Source organism: Pelophylax lessonae (genome assembly GCF_965119305.1).
Source record: "Pelophylax lessonae genome assembly, chromosome: 4".
Lineage (NCBI taxonomy): Eukaryota > Metazoa > Chordata > Amphibia > Anura > Ranidae > Pelophylax > Pelophylax lessonae.
Genome location: NC_138771.1, coordinates 152269976 through 152291691, shown reverse-complemented (window position 1 = coordinate 152291691; position 21716 = coordinate 152269976). Strand labels below are relative to the sequence as shown.

At 45.3% G+C, this 21716-nt stretch overlaps 1 protein-coding gene across 1 annotated transcript in view; it reads right to left on the bottom strand.

Moving 5' to 3' along the window:
* PRRT4 (proline rich transmembrane protein 4) overlaps nucleotides 1-20240 on the bottom strand; it is an 81643-nt gene extending 61403 nt beyond the window's left edge. The window contains exon 1 of the mRNA XM_082253195.1: nucleotides 20147-20240. The gene's annotated coding sequence lies outside the window, so the exon portion shown is untranslated. The remainder of the gene's footprint in view (nucleotides 1-20146) is intronic.
* Nucleotides 20241-21716: the final 1476 nt, after the last annotated feature.

Genomic DNA, 21716 nt, shown 5'->3' with positions numbered 1-21716 from the left:
AATTATTACTTGGTGATGTCACCTTTGCTTATTGCATAGTGGGACCAAATTTGTTTACAATGTGTGGTTGTTGATTATTGTTGGAAAAATATTTTTGGATCAAATTTGTTAGTTATACAACCTGAGCCATAGTGGCTAGGTTGTTTTGAGTGTTATGAATGTTTTTTATTATTAAAGTTGTTTATTATTTGAAAACCAATAATAAACGGCCACGGCCTTACTTATTCCAACCCAATGTCTGGTTGTCTTTTATTTGATATACTCGAGTTATTATCTATGGTTATGTGTTTTAATGTTATATTGTTTTAATTCCTGCCTGCCATCCCATGGTCAAACATTCCCATAGACACACTCCTAAACCTTGTGGACAGACTTCCCAGAAGAGTTGAAGCGGTTATAGCTGCAAAGGGTGGGCCAACTCAATATTGAACCCTACGGACTAAGACTGGAATGCCAATAAAGTTCATGTGCGTGTAAAGGCAGGCGTCTCAATACTTTTGGTAATATAGTGTAGTTGGAACATTATGTGTGGCCCTTTGGTGATGTCAGGGGCCACATTTGAGGCCCCCTTTAGCCCATAAGTTGACAACCTATGCCCTAGACCAGGGGTCTCCAAACTTTCTAAACAAAGGGCCAGTTTAAAGTCCTTCAGACTTTAGGGGGGCCAGACTATGGTCATTGGGAGTAGAAGTTGTCTTGGCATCAGAGGGAGTAAGCAATGCATATTTGTTAATAGGGGGAGGAATATCACCCTATTGGTGTCAGTGGTAGAAATAGTGCCCCATCGTTGGTGTCAGTGGGAGGAATAGTGCCCCATCGTTGGTGTCAGTGGGAGGAATAGTGCCCCATCGTTGGTGTCAGTGGGAGGAATAGTGCCCCATCGTTGGTGTCAGTGGGAGGAATAGTGCCCCATCGTTGGTGTCAGTGGGAGGAATAGTGCCCCATCGTTGGTATCAGTGGGAGGAATAGTGCCCCATCGTTGGTGTCAGTGGGAGTAAGCAATGTATCTTTGTTATTAGGGGGAGGAATATCACCCTATTGTTGGTGTCAGTGGGAGGAATAGTTCCCCATCATTGGTGTCAGTGGGAGGAATACTGTCCCATCAATGGAGTCAGTGGGAGGAATACTGTCCCATCATTGGAGTCAGTGGGAGGAATAGTGCCTTATCATTGGCGTGTTTGAAGGAGTAGTACCCCATTGTTGATGTCAATGGAAGAAAATGTGCACCAAGGGCCAGATAAAGGCAAGCAAAGGGCCCTATCTGGCCCCCGGGCCGCAGTTTGGAGACCACTGCCCTAGACCTAAATGAGCAGCAAACCATTGCAGTGCAGGCACAATGAGGTATTTTTAGGTTTCCCAGGGTGCAGCTCTTGAGGGTAAAGCATGCGACATATACTGTAGCCTCCTCCCCGCCTGTCAAACACGGATCGCAATATAGATGCACGTGTGAAGAAGCCCTTACTTATGTACCTGTTTTGTGCATACTCACATCTCCTGCATGGGAATCTTCTGTGCCAAAGCCGAACCGTTACTGCTCTGCCAGAAGCTGCTGGAATCGATCGATTCATCCCTATGCTGTGCTGCAAGTCGTTCTCCTGCTACTTTGAATTGCCCCTCAGCGTAATCGTAATCATTTATTCTTGCTTGTAATAAAATTGAACCATGTGAAGGAATGATCTCAGCCCACCAATGACGGGTAAGAGCTTCAAGACAACTGCGTCGAACGTTTTAAATCATAAATAAAAAAACAAGCCCATTTGTTATGTACATGACATATGCTGCGCTGTGGGGGAAAGCATGCCTCATGTATGGTGTCATGCTGCCTACCTGTTACATGCAATCTAACACAAAACAAATGGCTGTGTGGGCTGCATTTCTCGCTCTGGGTTATGATTCATTCTCATTTCAATTCATTTTATGAAAAGCGCAAGGACAAAAAAAAAATAAAAGAAAAATCTAAAAGGTGTAGGGTTTTATTACAACAGCATTTAGAAATGTCTTTTTCTGAACGAGTAAAAAGCCCAAAGTCGTTCTGCACTGACGTTCTTCCTCAGCATACCTGCGTCTCCCAACCCTTGTAACCATTATGGGGCCGCTTTGCATCCATTAAGGTAATAAGCAGTTCTACATGTGTTTTCACATGCGTTAGCGTGCATTTTTTTTTTTTTTTCATCTAGTACGGATGAGCATTAACATACCGTTTGCTAAAAGGTCATCTGCCCCAGAACAAAAAAAATCCCCTCTGCATAAAAATATGCATGGAATGTCTGATCGCCCATAGCAACTAGCCGCATCCAAATGTCATTGCTTTAGTGCAGGGTTAAAAAAAAAGAAAAAAAAAAAGAAAAAAAAAAAGAATTCTGATTGGTTGTTATGGTAACAAGTGAGTTGCTAGCTAGGAAACCTTTCATGCCTGAGCCTCTACTCTTTTTGGGTGCACACAGCTCTGATGGCGGTCATACACGGTGCAAAAAAATCGAAACAGTCAATATCTGATTCAACAAAACGATCTAATTAAACGAGTGAGACCACAAAATGGCATATCTGAGCGATAGGCATCAGATAGTGATGGGTTCGATCAGCCAAAGTGGTTGTAGCAGAAGAAAATTGATTGCGCAGGGTCGATCGATGGGAGTTTTTTCACATCCTATAGGACATTTATATTGGCACGGCGCACCTGTGCGTCCACATGTGGGTAAACACGAGCCCTCGTACAAGTGTACGCTGTACTACACCCTCTGTGAACAAGGTCTAAGGCTACATTCACATGTGGGTGTAGCGGATCGCTGGCAGAATCACCGCGATTCTGCCCGCGATCCGGAAATCAATGCAAATCGCGGGATGCATGTGCGTTGCCCGTGATTTGCAATGGCACCCCAAACGCTGTGCGATGTTGCCACGATTTCCGCCTGCCGAATCACGGTAACATCGCGCAAAAAAAATTGTGGGACGCATGACGCCTCAAAGAAGCTCTTGTACCTTTTTTGGGCGTTATGCGTCCCGCGATTTTGTTTGCGCAGTTACCGCGATTCGGCAGGCGGAAATCACTGCAACATCGCACAGCGTTTGGGGTGCCATTGCAAATCACGGGCAACGCACATGCGTCCCGCGATTTGCATTGATTTCTGGATCACGGGCAGAATCGCTGCGATTCTGCCCGGAATCCGCTACGCCCACATGTGAACGTAGCCTTATTGTAAAGTTATTTATTTATTTTTAATAACAAACATGATATACTTACCTGCCCTGTGCAATAGAATTGCACAGAGCACCCCCAATCCTCCTCTTCTTGGCCCCCCTTGGCGTTCCTGGCTCCTCCTCTTTTTGCCCCCCCCCAGCGCTCCTGGCTCCTCCTCTTTTTGGTGTGCCACCATAGGAATCCTCTTTCGATGGTGGCACGCTGCAGGTTAAATCCCAAGCCGCACTGCCTGCGTCCATAGACACAGACAGTGCGGCTCAGCCCCACACCTTCCTCCCTCGTCACAGGATTTGATTGACAGCAGTGGGAGACAATGGCCTCAGTAAAGCCAGTGAGAGCGGAAAGAGTTGCTACAGAATGGCACAGCCCTGGATCAAGTGAGGGCTCAGGTAAGTATAGCAAAACATTTTTTATCCTAATAAAGAGGATGCATTAAAATGGTTGTAAACCTCAGACATGAAATCTGAACAAGGCACTCATTTTTATAGTGTTTATTTCCCTCTCTCCAAAGCACTAAGTGCCATTTCTCTCTGCTGCCTAGTTCCTCTGTTATCAGCATGAGTCACTTCTAACAAAGTTTTTATGACACCAAGCCAAAAAACGTGACAGGGGAGGGATCAATCTGTGATTGACAGTCTCAGCTCTGTTCTTGCGTGCTGTGTGAAGGGGGTGTGTCCATTCCCTCCAATCACCTCTCAGAGGTTTTGTACATTGTGTAACTGCAGCTCTCCACCCCCTGCTTTGTGAGTCTGTGAAAAAAACCTTTTCATCTCTTGGGTTTTACAAGGATGTGCAGAATTAATTGCTACAGATAAACAGGTACAACTTATGTGGGGGGATTTGTTTCACCTGTGTGTATCACCTGAGGTTTAATGTGAGTCCCCGTTCACACTAAGGCGACCTGTGAGGTGACCTGGTCGCCTCACAGGTCGCCGTAGGTCGCCTCCCATAGGGAAGCTGCGGACTTGTTCTAATAGGAGCGACACAAGTCGCTCCGACTTAGAAAAAGGGTCCGGAGCTTCTTTGGGGCGACCTGGAGGCGACCGCCATAGACTTCAATGTTATGAAGTCCATGGCGGCCGCTCCGAGGTCGCGGCGCGCTGCTCGCACCGCGACCTCGGAGGTCGCGGTGCGAAGTAGCGTCGCTTGTATGTGAACGGGGCCTAATACTAAAATCTTGTTGTTTTTTGTTTAAAAATAACAAACAGGTTATACTTCCCTCCTCTGTGCAGTTGGTTTGGACAGAAAAGCCTGGATCCTTCTCTTCTTGGGTCCCTTGCTGACACTTCTGGCCCCTCCCTCCTGCTGACTGCCCCCACAGCAAGCCGCTTACTATGGTGGCACCCGAGTCGAGCAGCTGCTCTGTGTGTCCTTTCAGACAAGGAGCCGCAAATCGAACCTGCCCTCTCTCTCTGTTGTTCCTCATTGGTTCACTGACTGACAGCAGGGGGAGCCAATGGCGCCCGCTGTGTGTCTCAGCTAAATTGGGACGAAGAGCCCTGGACAGCCGAGTCTCTCATGCAACATTGCTGGATCGAGATGGGGCTCAGGTAAGTATTAGGGGGGCTGCTGCACACAGAAGGTTTTTTTTTATATTAATGCATAAAATGCCTTAGCATAAAAAAAAAATAAAAACAAAAACCTTCTGCCTGTAGAACCACTTTAATCACTTTACTGGGTATAGGGAAGGGTTTACAACCACTTTAAAGTAAATAATGTTTAGGTTTTAGAGCATAAAAGTCGGCCCATTCATTGTAATAGGGCTGCCTTGTCTAACGCACCAAAAAACGTTCTTGTGCTATTTTTGGTAGCTGCAGTGCGACTGTGCCAACCTAGCCCGTCAACAGTCCATGACATGCAGGAAAAGTCAAACATGCAGGATTTCTGTGGGTCTCTGAAAACATAGCTGGAACCTGGCATTTTCTATAATGGGTAAACCTCACCAGTTATATCTTTACTACCAAATACTGGCACATATTTACATCAAAATCATAAAAAGATAATTGCATCTTCTGCCAGAATATTCCTTTTTAATGCAAGCCATTGTTTACTAAGCAAATGCAGCGCACTGAGCTTCTAAGGCTCGGTTCACACTGCTGCAATGCGATTTTTGTGATGCGACATTGCATATTCTATAGGGGCAAATTGCACTATAAATAGCACCAAGTAGCACAAGAACCTTTTCCAAACTCAAGGCACATTGATGAGAATGGACACCAATAAATGTAATGGCATCCCCCCTTGTCATGCAACTCTTAAAGGGGTTGTAAAGTCAGAAGGTTTTTTTTTTTTTTTTAAAGCTTAAAAGCGGTGTTCCAGCCTCTCCCTCCAAAAATTAAAAGTCAGCAGCTATACATACTGTACACATACTGTAGCTGCTGACTTTTAATATTAGGACACTTACCTGTCCTGAAGTCCAGCGATGTCGTCACCGCAGCTGATGTTTCCATTGGCTGTCGGGTGTTGCCGCCGCCATTGCCGGTAAGGGAACCCGGCAGTGAAGTCTTGCGGCTTCACGGGTGGGTCCCTACTGCGCATGCGCGAAGTGCGCTGTGCATTTGGATTGGCTCGGCAGCGGGGGAAGGAGGAGGGGGCTAAACTTCCAAGGGACGGAGCTGCGGCACCGTCTCCAGGAAGTGGGGAAGGTACCTGTCAAAAATAGGTACCCATTCCCCCCCGAAAGGTGCCAAATGTGGCATGGGACGGGACGGTTGGAGTAAGAAAATGAGAGGAAGTTCCACTTTTGGGTGGAACTCCACTTTAATCCATTATTTGCATTAGGATAAAAAGCCTTCTGTGTGCAGCAGCTCCCCTAATACCTGAGCCCCCTCTCTATCCAGCGATGTCCACGAATGCCTCAGCCGTCCGGGACTCGCTCTCCTGCTTGGGTGAGACACAGCAGCGGCGCCATTGGCTCCCACTGCTGTGAAACTCAGTTAGCCAATCAGAAGAGAGAGGGGGTGGGTGAACGGCAACTGTGTCTGTATGGATACACAGAGCTGCAGCTTGGCTCGGGTGCCCCCATAGCAAGCTACTTGCTGTGGGGGCACCCAGCAAGAGGAAGGGGCCAGCAGTGACAGCCAGGGACCCGAGAAGGAGGAGGATCTGGGCTGCTCTGTGCAAAACCATTACACAGGAGAGATAAGTATAACATGTTTGTTATTTTAATAGGAAATAAAAATAGACTTTACAATCACTTTAGGTTTTTCACTGCAACATATCGCAATGCAATGTGGTGATTAAACAGAAATGGAATGCAATTATGTGATAAAGTTGAGAAAAAAAAGAGTAAACAGTGCGATTCGCTGTAATCAGCATATCCGTACCGAGTACTCCACAGCACACACCAGCGGTTACATTACAACACTGGGGTGAATAGGCCCCCTGGGCTTCTGGGGTGAATAGGCCCCCCTGGAGAAATTCAACTAGGAGAGTAAAGCAGTGACACAGTTGAATGTGATATTCTATTTCAGCTCCCCCGGCTTAAAGCTGAATATCACATTGGATAAAAAAAAAAAAAATCATGTGGCTGATCACAGATTCGGAATGGCACAAGTAGTCTATGTTTAGCTGTCACCCTGCCAACATCACACATAATATAATTAGGACAAAAATAGTTGTCTCATGGCTAAAATGTCCTGTAGGGAGGAGTACTAATACAAACTTACTACCCTGACTATAAAGATACATTGTTTCTCTAGATTCAGCTTTAATAAATCCGATTCTTTGTTTCAGTTTATAGGATATTTACTAAAGGTCAACAGTCACTCTCAAGAAATTAGCAATCATTTGGCACAACATATTGTGATGGACATATACTTAAAGCAGTTGTTAAGGCAGTGCTACCAATCACTGCCAGCCCCTCCCCTAGGATAACATGTAGTATACACTATATGCCGTTTGGTAAAATTCATCTTCTAAATATCTTATTTCTTCTCCCCGATCAGCTGTCACGTGACCACCCATCGCTCTCTTTCTCCGATGTATGTACTACAGAGGGAGGGGCCAAGACCTCCCTCTGATATCTGCCTGGGGGGGGGGGGGGGGGGCTGGTCACGTAACCTCCCTCTGTCGTGCATACATCGGAGGAAGAGAGCGACGGGCGGTCACGTGACCTCCCTCTGTCATGCATACATCCGAGGAAGAGAGCGACGGGCGGTCACGTGACCTCCCTCTGTCGTGCATACATCCGAGGAAGAGAGCGACGGGCGGTCACGTGACCTCCCTCTGTCGTGCATACATCCGAGGAAGAGAGCGACGGGCGGTCACGTGACCTCCCTCTGTCGTGCATACATCCGAGGAAGAGAGCGACGGGCGGTCACGTGACCTCCCTCTGTAGTGCATACATCGGAGGAAGAGAGCGACGGGCGGTCACGTGACCTCCCTCTGTAGTGCATACATCGGAGGAAGAGAGCGACGGGCGGTCACGTGACCTCCCTCTGTAGTGCATACATCGGAGGAAGAGAGCGACGGGAGGTCACATGACCTCCCTCTGTAGTGCATACATCGGAGGAAGAGAGCGACGGGCGGTCACGTGACCTCCCTCTGTAGTGCATACATCGGAGGAAGAGAGCGATGGGAGGTCACATGACCTCCCTCTGTAGTGCATACATCAGAGGAAGAGAGCAACGGGCGGTCACGTGACCGCTGACCGGGGTGAAGAAATAAGAGCATACAGTGTATACTGCATGTTATTCTAGCAGAGGGGCTGGCAGTGATTGGAAACAGTAATGTTTGCACTGCTCAGAATAGTGCTAGAAGTAGGGTGGGAAAGGGAAGGGGGGGGGGGGGCGGCTCACACAAAGAGCTGCCAGACAAGGAGGTAGGAGGACACAGGAGAGCAGAGAGGAGAGCTGCAGATGATGGAGGCACATAAACTGACCACGGTGTCAGGGCTCAGCAGCCCTGATAAACTGTGGTTAGTTTACAGGGGGGCAGGGCAGAACCAGGCAGGATCAGCCAGGTATTTCAGGTGATAGAAGGGGTCAATTGACACAGAACAAGCACTGTGCAGTTATTAATGCTTTAAAGGAACAGGATCCTTTTTTTTTTTTTTTTTTTTTTTTTTTTTTTTTTTTTAGGGTAACAAACGCTTTAAAGGGGTTGTAAAGTCAGAAGTTTTTTTTATCCTAATGCATTTTATGCATTAAGATAAAAACTTGTGTGTAGCAGCCCCCCTCCAGCACCCCCTTGTACTTACCTGAGCCCCATCTTTCTCCAGCGATGTCTACGAGTTTCTCGGTTCTCCGGGACTCTCCTCCTGATTGGCTGAGACACAGCAGTGGCGCAATTGGCTCCCGCTGCTGTCAATCAAAGTCAGTTAGCCAATCAGGAGAGAGGGGGCAGGCCCATATCTGAATGAACACAGGGAGCTGTGACTTAGCTCGGGTACCCCCATAACAAGCAACTTGCTATGGGGGCACTTGACAGGAGGGAGGGGCCAGGAGAGCCGAAGAGGGACCCAAGCAGATGAGGATCCGGACTACCCTGTGCAAAACCAACTGCACAGAGGAGGTAAGTATAATAGGTTTGCTTTTTTAAGAGAGAAAAAAACTATTACTTTAAAGTGATACTAAACCCAGGAGCCTGCATTCACTATATCTGGTCTCACACAGTACACAGAACATGGACGTGCAATTATTTTAGTAAATATAAACTGCTAAATACATTTTCTCATCAGTAGTACGGTATATAGCAAGCAGTCTTGTGACTTCTATCAGTATCCAGCCAAGCACTGGTTAAAGCTTTTAGGAGGAGTTTTCTGACTGACCTATGAGACTGCAAGACCCCTGACCCTCTGTCTGGACAGTGCTTATTGGCCCTGTGGTGATCACATGCATCCTCCAAGAAAAAAAAAAAAAACCTGTCTAGCAATACACACCAAACTGAGCATGTGCAGCCGGACTCTATAGACTGTGTTATCAGGAAATTATCAGGGGACAGTGGAAAAAGGGGAGGATCAGAGAAGAGAGGATCAAACAGCCATTTTACACAATACAGAGGATTAACCCCTTAGGTTAAATAGATAGGAAAGTATATAATATTTACTTGTTTTAAACGTTTCTTCAGTTACTTCCTGATTTCTGACCTAGGCAAATTACATCATACATCCCAGGAGTCTCCAGGAGAGGGGGCAGGGTTTTTTCCGCTACGCACACTATCCTGTCTGAGCTAAGGGCAGATGGATTCCAGGAAGTAAACACTACATGAATCGTCTGCCCTTACTCAAGATGGTGACAGTCAGAAATGCTAGGGGGTATTTTTCAAAGTTATTGGTCAGCAAAATATAACATGCAGACATGAATAGATGGTTCAGTTTGCTTTAAATATTACGAATGAATTAAATAGGGCTTTTGGTGCTCAGATGCAGTGAAGTTCAGCTTTAAAGCTAAACTTAGGGGAAACAAAAATCCCCCCTTGCAGTGGGGCTGCCCCCACACTGGAGGGGCTAAATGCTTGTTTATTTTTTCAGTTTTAGAGAACTGGTAAAAGCACTTTTACTTATCCAATCCTCCTCTCCCGCAGGCTCCTAACGCACTGCTAGACCAGTCTCAGCTCCCTCTACAACCCCCCCCCCGGGTCTCATGCACACTGGACATTTTTACAGCTGCTGTTTTTGGCTTCAGGTGCTTTTTTCTACAGACAGTAAACTCCCCAGCATGTTCTCCTATGTGTATGGACACACAGGCTTTTATCAGCAGTTTTTGGCAGGGGCGTTTTGAAGAGGAGTTTTTCTGCTGGAAAAATGCTCTAACTCTGAAAAACATTAAAAAAAAAAAAAAAAAAAAAAAAAAAAAAAAAAAAGCTGAAAACGCATTTATGCAGTTTTTTTGAGCCATAAACTTTTGTGGGAGTATAGTTTTGCTAACAAAAGCAAACGCTGAAAAACGCTAAAAACTGCGAATGCAAAAACGCTGCAAAACACTAAGGCCCCATGCACACGGGGCGTTAGAAAAAACGTACGTCAAAGTTAGTTCTGACGCCGGAAAAAGCAGCTGTAAAAACGTGCTTTCAGTAGCTTTTTCCATTGGCGTTATTGCACGTTTTGCCACGTTGCTTTTAGCAGCGTTTTTTTTTCCTCCATTCAAAATCAATGGTTCCCTATGGGAGCCTATTGATTTGAATGGAGGTCGCACCGCAACACCGCAAGTCGGATCCGACTTGCGGGGCGACTTGCGCTGTGAGAATCTTGAGGGGGAACTCCACGCCAAAATGGGAAAAAAACGGCGTGGGGGTCCCCCCCAGGGTTCCAAACCAGGCCCTTCGGGTCTGTTATGGAATTTGAGGGTAGCCCCATGCCGAAAAAACGGCATGGGGTCCCCCCCAAAATCCATACCAAACCCTTATCCGAGCATGCAGCCCGGCAGGCCAGGAAAGGGGAGGGGACGAGCGAGCGGCCCCACCCCCCCTGGACCACACCAGGCCACATGCCCTCAACATGGGGGGGTGTTGGTGCTTTGGGGCAGGGGGAGCTCTGCACCCCCCACCTCAAAGCACCTTGCCCCCATGTTGATGAGGACAAGGGCCTCATCCCCACAACCCTGGCCGGTGGTTGTGGGGGTCTGCGGGCAGGGGGCTCATCGGAATCTGGAAGCCCCCTTTAACAAGGGGGCACCCCAGATCCCGGACCCCCTCCCTATGTGAATGGGTATGGGGTACACTGTACCCCTACCCATTCACCCCATAAAAGGCAGTGTATGGAAATAACGACAAGAGACGTTTTGGAAAGTTTATTAAAAATCTTCATCCGACTCTTCTTGTCTTCTCCTCTCCGGGGTCTTCTCCGGGGTCTTCTCCGGGGTCTTCTGCTGTCCGCCCTTCTTGTCTTCTCCTCTCCGGGGTCTTCTGCTCTTTTGCTGTCCCCCTCTTCTTGTCTTCTCCTCTCCGGGGTCTTCTGCTGTCCCCTCTTCTGCTGTCCTCTCTTCTTTTCTTCTCCTCTCCGGTCTTCTGCTCTTTTGCTGTCGGTTGTCGGCTGTCGGCTGTCTTCTTCCTCCGGTCCTCCTCCGACGACGTCTCCGCTGATTATGCCTATCTCCGGTCTCTTCAGATTATTATATAGCCATTAGGGGCGTGGCCCCGATGACGTCATCTGGAGGCCCCGCCCCCTCATGTCACATATGACGTCATCTGTGACATGACGAATAGCTGCAGCCGCCAAGCCCCTACAATCCAATGACGGGTCGTCGATGGCCACATACAATGCGCCCCAGTGTAAGATTCTGGTACCTTCGGTACCCTTCCAGCCCATTTCTTCCGCATTGCGTCCCACCTTTTCAGCTAGGTGGAACGCATATACCTGCCTATCTCTTTAAGCCGCATGACGTCATCACTAGGCGCCGCTCTGAGCGGCTATTTCAATCGCCGGCTTTCACTCACAAGGTGTTCGTGCAAACCGCTTTTTATACAGCCTTGTCTGACGCTGCTGAAGCCTCCAGCTATTTCCCCAGTATCTGGATAGACCGGAGTCTCGCTACTTGATCCTGTATCTCGCTACTGATCCTTATCTCATTACCGGACCCCTCATCTCTCTAAACCAACTAGTGATAAGTACCCCACAGGGGATTCCTTCCTATCAACTTACACTATCTACTCTTGCATACTAAAGACTGTTGCTATCTATGCATTACTATTTCAATCATCTGCACTGTTACATAGATTGCTAGCTCTTGAGTCTACTACCATCTATATCCTTGCACTGAGTTAGCAATTCCTGTACACTTCATCTGCTGTCCCCTACCACCTGTTATTTGTACATGATTGCTAACCTATCTGCATACTATCTATCACCATCTGCTAACACTCCTGAACATTACTATTGAGTGCCTATCATTGCTATCACTACTCACGCCTGTCCTTTCAGCACATCGCCTCTATACTATCGTATACAACCTATCACTCCAGGAACATCTTATCCGAGTGTCTGTATATTTGCATGCTGAGGCAGGCTGGGCCACAATGATGAGTCTGGAGAGTTGGATATGGTGATTCAACACATCTCTACACGACTACTGAGTGGAAATTCTGCAGCTGCAAATCCAGTTCACGAAACAAACGCCGGAGCGTTACATCCAGCAACAATCAGCCCAGCTAATCGCTGGCTGTGCGAACAGTCATGTACAACTGCGGCCACCGACAGCCCATCATTGCATTGTACAGGCTCAGTGGCCGCAGATACTTTCCACTAGAAATCGCAGCAGTCGGCTGTGCAAATGGACCCGAACGGTCTCTACATGGCAGATACATAAACGCTGGACAGCTGACCAAAAGCACAGCAATTCCCAGGAGTCTGCAGTGATTTCAGGCAGATTCAGCCAAATCTGGAGCCCTTTTTGGGATTGTGGCGAAAGCACAGCTTCATTCGCTTTCTTCCAGAAAAAAAAAAAAAAAGAGAAGCGAGCTGTGGAAAAATGTATCTAAAGATGAAACTTTCTTTATGGCTGGGATAAATGAATTGGAACACTGGTGGAAAATGTGCGCCGACTCCAGTGTAGACTATATAATATATCACCGGCTTCCTGACAGGAATCTTTCCTCTGTAACCACCTCAGGCCCTCACACACTCTCCACACACCACCACTAGATTCTTTCCCCAAAAGATAAGGCTTATGTAAGCAGAACTGGATGCATATATATTAACAAGAAATTGGTAAAAGTAAAAAAATTCTGTACTTTTTCCAAAACTAGCACAATCCCAGATATTTACCCCAAGAAACAACTAAAAAGGCCTTCTGACTACACGGATACCACAGAAGTGCGATATTCTGTATTTCAGAATGTCAAAGCTCACCATTCAGTTTAGAATGAAAGGAAAAGGGAAGACAGTAATAAGCCCCCTTTTCCTCATGGGAGAGTGGCTGGGGTAGGAAAATAGGTTCATGAGGTAATAATTCCCTCCTTTTTTCCCTCAGGTAAAAAAGGAGGGATTTTCAAGGTATCCTGAGGGAACAGCTATAGTGGGCGTGATGTTGCAGGGGTCAGAGCACCTATAGGAAAAGGTTTAGTGTAGAAGCTTCTAGAGCTCTCTGAGGCCCCTATATAAAGTGGAGCTCCCCTCAGAGGGGCTCATTCGCCTCAGAAGATTCAGCGCTGTGAGTTCCCCATCTCCCCCCTCCCTTGTTGCGGCTGTATATTATGTGGTGGGTCACCTTTGCTATAGCAAAGGGGGACGGTTTTCGTATATTTGAGTGGAAGTTTATGGTTTTAAATGTGATATTATTTATCCGGCCTGAGCCGTGGTGGCTAGGCTGTTTAGAGTGTTAATGTTTTATTATATATTTATTGAAAGTTTTAAAACCAGTAATAAACAGCCACAGCCAATAATTTTCCAAAGAACACAGGTGTCTGCTTTTTATTTAAGTTAAGTGTTAATAATATTTTGGATCCTGCCTACTGTCCCATAGCTTTTCCCCTGTTGTCATCACACACAGGAAGCATGAATCTGTCTTTATATACTGTACATATAGTATATTGTTAGTGTAACATTAAAATAAGTTACATTTGTGTGGAAAGGAATGACTACCACAGCACCATCGGTACAGATCTGCATTTGCATACCACCGTGCAAGCTTGCAGGAGCGTTTGGTCCTATAGAAATCAGCACGTGTCATCCAATGCGTTTGATATATTTGATGGGACCTGGATATTCATGGGGAGGGAAGTTAATTTTACTTTTACTATTTTTCACCAGCAGCTGCATAAGAACACAGTGACCAGTGTGCGCCATGATGACAGCGCTGCCGATATGCACACTATTTACTTTATTATTTTTTTACTTTTTGTGCAAACCTTATTGAAATGTCACAAATAGGAATTTCCTTAAAAGGGATCGTTCACCTTTACCAACTGCCTATGCAGGTAAAGGATAATGTAAAAAAAAACGGGAAGCTTTGATCAAAGGTAACGAACACCCCTGTTATAGGTGTAAGCCATTTATGTACCACCTGAAGCTTGGCCAAAAAACTCTCAGAGATGGCATCATCCTATTTTGCCTTGTTGCTAGGATGTTGCTATGAAACTCCTAGTTGTTGTTGCCCCCAATCATCACATGAACAAGTCCTCAAACCAATGCACATGAGTGGTCCACCATATCCTCCTGAGCTCAGAGCTACAGCGATAGGGGAGAGAGAGTGAATGGGAGGGGGCTCAAATTGGCTGAGAGTGATTTAGCATTGTCCTAGCAACAAGGCAGGCCCATTGGGATAAGGGCATTTCTGGGAGTTTTTTAGCCAGGCTTCAGGAGGTAATTTTTGGATATTTATCCAATTCCCAAACTGGCTTGACATTTGTTGATTTAAAAATCTACTGAGCCAGGTGGTAAATTATTGGGTGAATCACGCTGCTACGTCACCCGCAGCTGCTGGTGTTGCCGAAAAGTGACCGTGTCTCTATATTAAGATTCCACCATCTGCGTGATTAGAGTAGGATGAAATTGAGCTGTCCATACCTGTCTTTACCCCAGCCATGCACCTTTGCAACTTCAGAAAATCTATAATAATGATTTACTAGTCACCACTGCAGTGACCTGTTGCTACCAGGAAAGGCATTATTGGACAATCTCAAAGACAATCACCAAAGTTCACAGGATTGTATATGATGGGAAAGATAATGTCACTGATTTTCATGTCATTGTGGTGTCACTGTTACAAAGAACACCCTGCAAAAGTGCATTGTAGCAGATCACGAGCCCAGGAGATGACAGCCAGCAGTTCCAGCAATAAACCCCACCACACCCATGTGCATTCAATGAAAGATGCTGTTTTTCACAGCTGGGGCTGAAAATTGCAATTGTAAGTAGACTAATTGAGATTTCTAAAGGTCATTGACACAATACACATGGTTATTTGCCAAAAAGGAGTACACAGAAAACTAAAACACATCAAAGTGACACTGTCACAAGCTTGCAATGTGCCTTCAAATCTGCTAGAAAAATGACTACTCCAGAAAGAGTCAATTCCCTAACAGTCACCTCCTCTTCATTGGGTATCTAACAACCGCCTGTGCTGGCCCAGATCGCTTTCTTATTTATACAATTGGCAGCATAACGTGTTAGGTGGTGATTCTAACTGGGAGGTTGGTAACTCTCCTACTTGCCCCATTCTGTTGCTTGAGGACCCATTTATCCTTACCAGATATGTTTTCCACTGAAGACAAAAGGGTGAAAGGGCCCTGAACATCCTGGTCCAAGACACTTCCACTGACCTGAACATCCTGATCCAAGACACTTCCACTGACCTGAACATCCTGGGTCAAGACAATTCCACTGACCTGAATGTCCTGGTCCAAGACACTTCCACTGACCTGTGATCCAAGACACTTCCACTGACCTGAATGTCCTGGTCCAAGACACTTCCACTGACCTGAATGTCCTGGTCCAAGACACTTCCACTGACCGGAACGTCCTGGGCCAAGACACTTCCACTGACCGGAACATCCTGGGCCAAGACACTTCCACTGACCGGAACATCCTGGGCCAAGACACTTCCACTGACCGGAACGTCCTGGGCCAAGACACTTCCACTGACCTGCTCCTTCCTTCACCTAAAGGGGGGGGGGGGGTGACCTCCCATCAAATTGTAGAGGAAAATCACAGAGCCCCAGCTACATAGAAGCAGGTGTTGATGGTTGCTAGTTTAGATCTCTTTATCAGATTAAAGATTTGTTCAATATACACAATAAACACATCTGTCCCTTGCATGTCTGTAGTTTACTCATAGTGCTGACAAGTTGTACAGCAGAGAGAAATGTGACTTTTCAATCCCTGCCCCTGAATAACGAATGTTACTTCCACACACCCAAAAGTGGCAAATAGGACAGATTATAATTATTGTACCAAAATGTTTTTGGATTGGGAGGTAAACATACAAAAGCCAACAATGGGAGAAATTACAAACTCCATGCAGATAGTGTCCTTGCTGGGAGTCAGGATGGAAGCACTGCAAGGCAAGATTGCTAAATGACATAGCCCAAACACTTTGTACATGGACTTGGCTTGACACTTGGTTCAAGTATGTGGATAAGTGCTTCTCCTGGAGATGACACATGGATGCTGTAGAGAAATTATAGCAGTTGAGGTGGTAAATCTGGAACACTGGGTATGGGTTATAAAGCTTGGGGGCTTAAATTCATATCTTACTCCTATGTGAATTATTAGCAGTATTCTCTCCAGATTAGGAGAAATAGGACAGGGTTGGATTTCCATGACTTGATCTATAGAAATGAGTTGCAAATCTATTTACCATGGAGACATTGTTGCACTGCTAGTTATATTTGGGCAGATTTCTGGTGCAATTTATAAAAAAAAAAAAAAAAAGAAAAAACAAGGAAACAATCTTCGGTTCTCCAAACCAGCCTTTATCAACTTTTACCCCACAGGAACCCCTAAAATAATTGTCATGTATTGAGGAACCTTCATTAAAGCCAATCCATCAAGGGTCAATGGGACTAAAGCCCCGTACACACGTACCGATTGTCGGCCGTAAATATTCGGCCGTCGACCGATCGGCCGATTGTAGGCTTGTTAGTATGATGCTTCCGACAGCCGACAGCGCATTTTCGGCCGAACAGAATCTGTCTTGCAGACTTTAAAATATTTGTTGTCCGTCACCAGAACGGCCGATTGTTCGCCAGTCAGTACAGATTTCGGCCGACAGACAGCAGATTAGCAAGACTGGGCATGCTCAAAGAAGAAAAAACACACGGAAAGTTAACCATCACATGACATCACTTCTGCAGTCGGCTGTTGTTGGCCGACAAAATTCGTGTGCAGTCTTTTGCAGTTTTCAACCGACAGGACAGCCCTGGACAAAAGACAGCCGATCGTTCGGCCGACGATCAGTACGTGTGTACGAGGCTTTATACCGGTTACATTGGTGGTCAGTGAGAAGAATGCCCTCTTCACATGTGGTTGGAATGCCACCCTTGCAAACTGCTAAAAAGATCATTGGTGTCATGCTGATGGCTTTGCCAAGTAGAGCTGGAACTATGCAGGCACCATCAGATGGAAAGTCAATTAGCCACAACTCAAGGAACCCCTAGAAACCTTTAGAGGAACCCCGACGTTCCATAGAACACTGGTTGTGAATGGCTGCTCTAAACACTACATAAGCACCAGCTAAATCTAGCCATACACTATTGGATTTTTTCATTCTATTGGTCAAAGATATTCTGCCCACAGCTGCTGTCAGGGTGTTGGGCAGGAGGAGGCCGACACTCAGTGAAAGTTGGATAGTGTATGGCCAGTTTACCCTACAATAATTATTTCACTGTCAATCACAAATGTCATATTTCCCACCATGCTGGTAAACACAGGTAATCAAAGCCAGACATTTCCATTCCTCAGAAGCACACTTCCCTAGTTATGTTCACTCATTTTACCAAAACTAATCTTTGTCATAGTAAGAAACAAGTCCTCCTCTGGCCAGCAGGGCATTCAGACAAGCCGCACTGCCAATACTGTATCATTATTATCCCTTATGATTACCCAATACTTAGTGATCTGAAAGGGTAAATAGCAGTTTACTGTCTCTTCTAATAGCACTGAGGATGCTGGGATCTGTGTTGTAGCATTTCACACCAGCAATTTCCATGATTATACCATACAATTGTGTCAAGCGTATGATCATGCTCCAAGGACTCCCGCATGAGTGTTCTGCTATGCAGCTGCAGTTCACAAATGTATCCAACACACATAATAAAAAGGACTGACAGTAATGACAGCAGCTGGGGTGAATGCGCCCAATAATAGCAGAGCTGGCACAGGAAGGGTTAATGAGAAACAGCTAGCATTCACCCCCTAAAGGGTAGCACAGTGTGCAGTAGAAGTATGGACCCACCACTCACATATATACATTACATACATACAGAATCAGCACAGTGTGCGATAGAAGTATGGACACACCACTCACATATATACATTACATACATACAGAATCAGTACAGTGTGCGATAGAAGTATGGACACACCACTCACATATATACATCACATACATACAGAATCAGTACAGTGTATAGTAGAAGTATGGACCCACCACTCACATACATACAGAATCAGTACAGTGTGCAATAGAAGTATGGACACACCACTCACATATATACAGCATCAGTACAGTGTGCAATAGCACATACCGATCACAGGCATTCATATTATAGACATTACAAAGCACATCAGTACAGTGTGCAATGGCAAATAGCACATACCAATCACAGGCATTCATATTATAGACGCTACAAAGCACATCAGCACAGTGTGCAGTAGAAGTATGGACACACCACTCGCATATATACATTACATACATACAGCATCAATACAGGGTGCAATAGCACATACAGATCGCAGGCATTCATATTACAAAACACATTGGCACAGTGTGCACTAGAAGTATGGTACAGACTGATCATATATATATTACAGACATAAGAGCATCATCACAGTGTGCAGTGACACATAGCACATGCATTCATATTGTATACATTACATAGCGCATCGACATAGTGTGCAGTAGAGTAATGACACACACCAATCACATACATTATTATATACAAAGCATCGTACACACACCCATATATACTCTATTTATACACACATACAGCATCTGGCACAGTGTGCTTCAGAAGAATAGCACACAGCATGTCCTGATCACATACATATATATATATATATATATATATATATATATATATATATATATATATATATATATATTGTATACATAGGACACATCTGCACAGTGTGTAGTAGAAGTACCACACACAGCACAGCCTAATAAATATGATACATCCATAGAGTATATTGCAGTGTGTAGTAGAGGTATAGCACATTTTTGAGATTATATATATATATATATATATATATACATAAGAGTATAATGCAGTGGTAGTAGAGGTGTAGCATACACACACACACACACATATATATATTCTATACATGAAACACATCTGCAGAGTGTGTAGTAGAAGTATAGCACAATCACATACATATACACAGAGCATCCTGCAGTGGGTCATAGAAGTTGTACACAGCATGTCCTGATCATTATATATATATATATATATATATATACACATACACACACATATACATACATACACACACACACATTCTATATTTAGATCATATACACATGCATCTATATTCTATAAATACATCTCTAGTATCTTGCAGTGTGTAGTAGAAGTATAGCACACACATGTATATATTGCATGCATACGTCACATACACACATATATAGCATACATACATCACACACGTGTATATTTTGCATGCATACATCACACACAGGTATATATTGCATACATCACACACACACACACACATGTATAGCATACATACATATCACACACACACGTATATGCATGCATACATTACACACACGTAAATAATACATGCATACATCACACGCACACATATATATTGAATACATACATCACACACACACACACATGTATATATTACATGCATCACACACACGTATATACATACATCACACACACACACACACATGTATATATTACATGCATCACACACACGTATATACATACATCACACACACACACACATGTATATATTGCATGCATACATCACACACACACACACACATGTATATATATTGCATGCATACATCACACACACACATGTATATACATACATCACACACATGTATATATTACATGCATACATTACACACACATGTATATATTTGCATACATCACACACACACATGTATATATTGCATGCATACATACATCACACACACGTATATACATACATCACACACACGTATATTGCATGCATACATCACACACACATGTATATACATACATCACACACATGTATATGGTTTCCATAGCAGACATGATCAGAGAGTATTGGAGGATGGAGCTGGCATTGCAGTGCAGCGGGCGATGGTGTCAGTGTAGATCCCCTCCCCTCCCCCCTCCTCGGTGACATACCGGTCCATGGTGGCGGTAGGTGCTCGGTGTCCTCTCTGTGTCTCCGGGCTCAGCGCTCAGCGGCAATGATTTCCATCAGTGAAGCCGTCCGCTGTCCCCTCCCCCATACTCCCCCCACCCCGGGCTCTGTCTCACTCTCAGCCTATGGGGTTGCAGATTGTGTATCTATGGCGGAGTTTTCAGTTCCCCGGTGTGTGAACCGATCGGGTGAGATCTTAGCAGTGAGATCGGTGTTTGTATGGTGATATGGAGGACACCTAACCTGCACCGACTATCCCTGAACAGTGTTCAGCACCGACCATCTCTTCCCCCATATTAATCATTAATCAGCCCAGCTGTCATTAATCAGAAGTCAGAAAAATGATTTTAGAATAAAAATCATCAAATGATTCTGCAATGGAGATGAATATCGGTGTACTGTCTGTGTATGCTGATGTCATACGATTTTCATTGATCCTGACCATGTTCAGGTTTATGTAATCAATATCTGGAAGGACGTTTTCTACTTCGCTCTCCTTTTCCCATCAGGCCTCATTCACAGACAGATTGGACAATCAGCGTCAAATCGCATGATGTACATCGGGTCAGAACCTATGGCAGAGGGAGATCCTGACATTTGAACACATCTGGACGCTGCATGAGCGCTCGTCACCTTTAGGACCATGTGTGCTCCGAACATCGGACGCTCCAATCATTGGATACCGGAATTCTGGACACACAACTCCCAATCAGCACCGCATCCAACCGCAGTCATAGACTTTTATAGACCGCTGAACCTATGCCCAGGTGCTCAAAAACATCTGGATTGGCGCTGTTTTTGGCCCACGTAAACCCTACTTAAGAGAACGGAAGACAGGTATTTAAAAAATTCAAATCCCCAGCAAATGGTTGGGGATTCGGATTTTACCACCCCAAAAAATAGGCAAAAAATCCCATGCCCTCAGATCCATGGGGATAAAAGCAGAGTAAATGAAATCTCTATAAAATATACTATATAAGCCCAAAGGTTACCAATCTAGTATCAATCAGGTGATTAGGACACAGGTAGCCCCAGAAGAGAACCACAGTAAGGTCCTTTCACACTACCAAGTGCTTGTGATTCACATGCAGTGCGATTTCCCTGCACCGCACCAAATGTAGTGCATGCACAGCAATCAGGTCACATGGTATTTTTGTGCCATGAGATCTGTTGCAGGCAAATGATACTGCGTTTGCACCCTTCATTTGGGGTGACTTTAACTTTGCACTGACACCCGCAGCAGATCACATGGGCTGTGCAGCTGGAATGCGGTGCAGGAAGCCGCATGGGAACATAGCTTTCCTGCACCACATTCTAGTGTGAATGACCCTAAAACTAGATAGCAGCCATATGAAGGCTGAATCTCTCAGGATCGCGTTCCCTGAGCATTTCTTGCACTGCCCTTGGGATCTGCAGCAGGTGTCGATGCAAAATTCAGGACACCCCAAATGCAGGTCGCAATTGCAGTACGTTTGCCCGCATCGGATCACAAAATACAGAAGTACCATGCAGTACTTTTGGCGTGGTGCGATGTGGGCCGAGATTGCACTG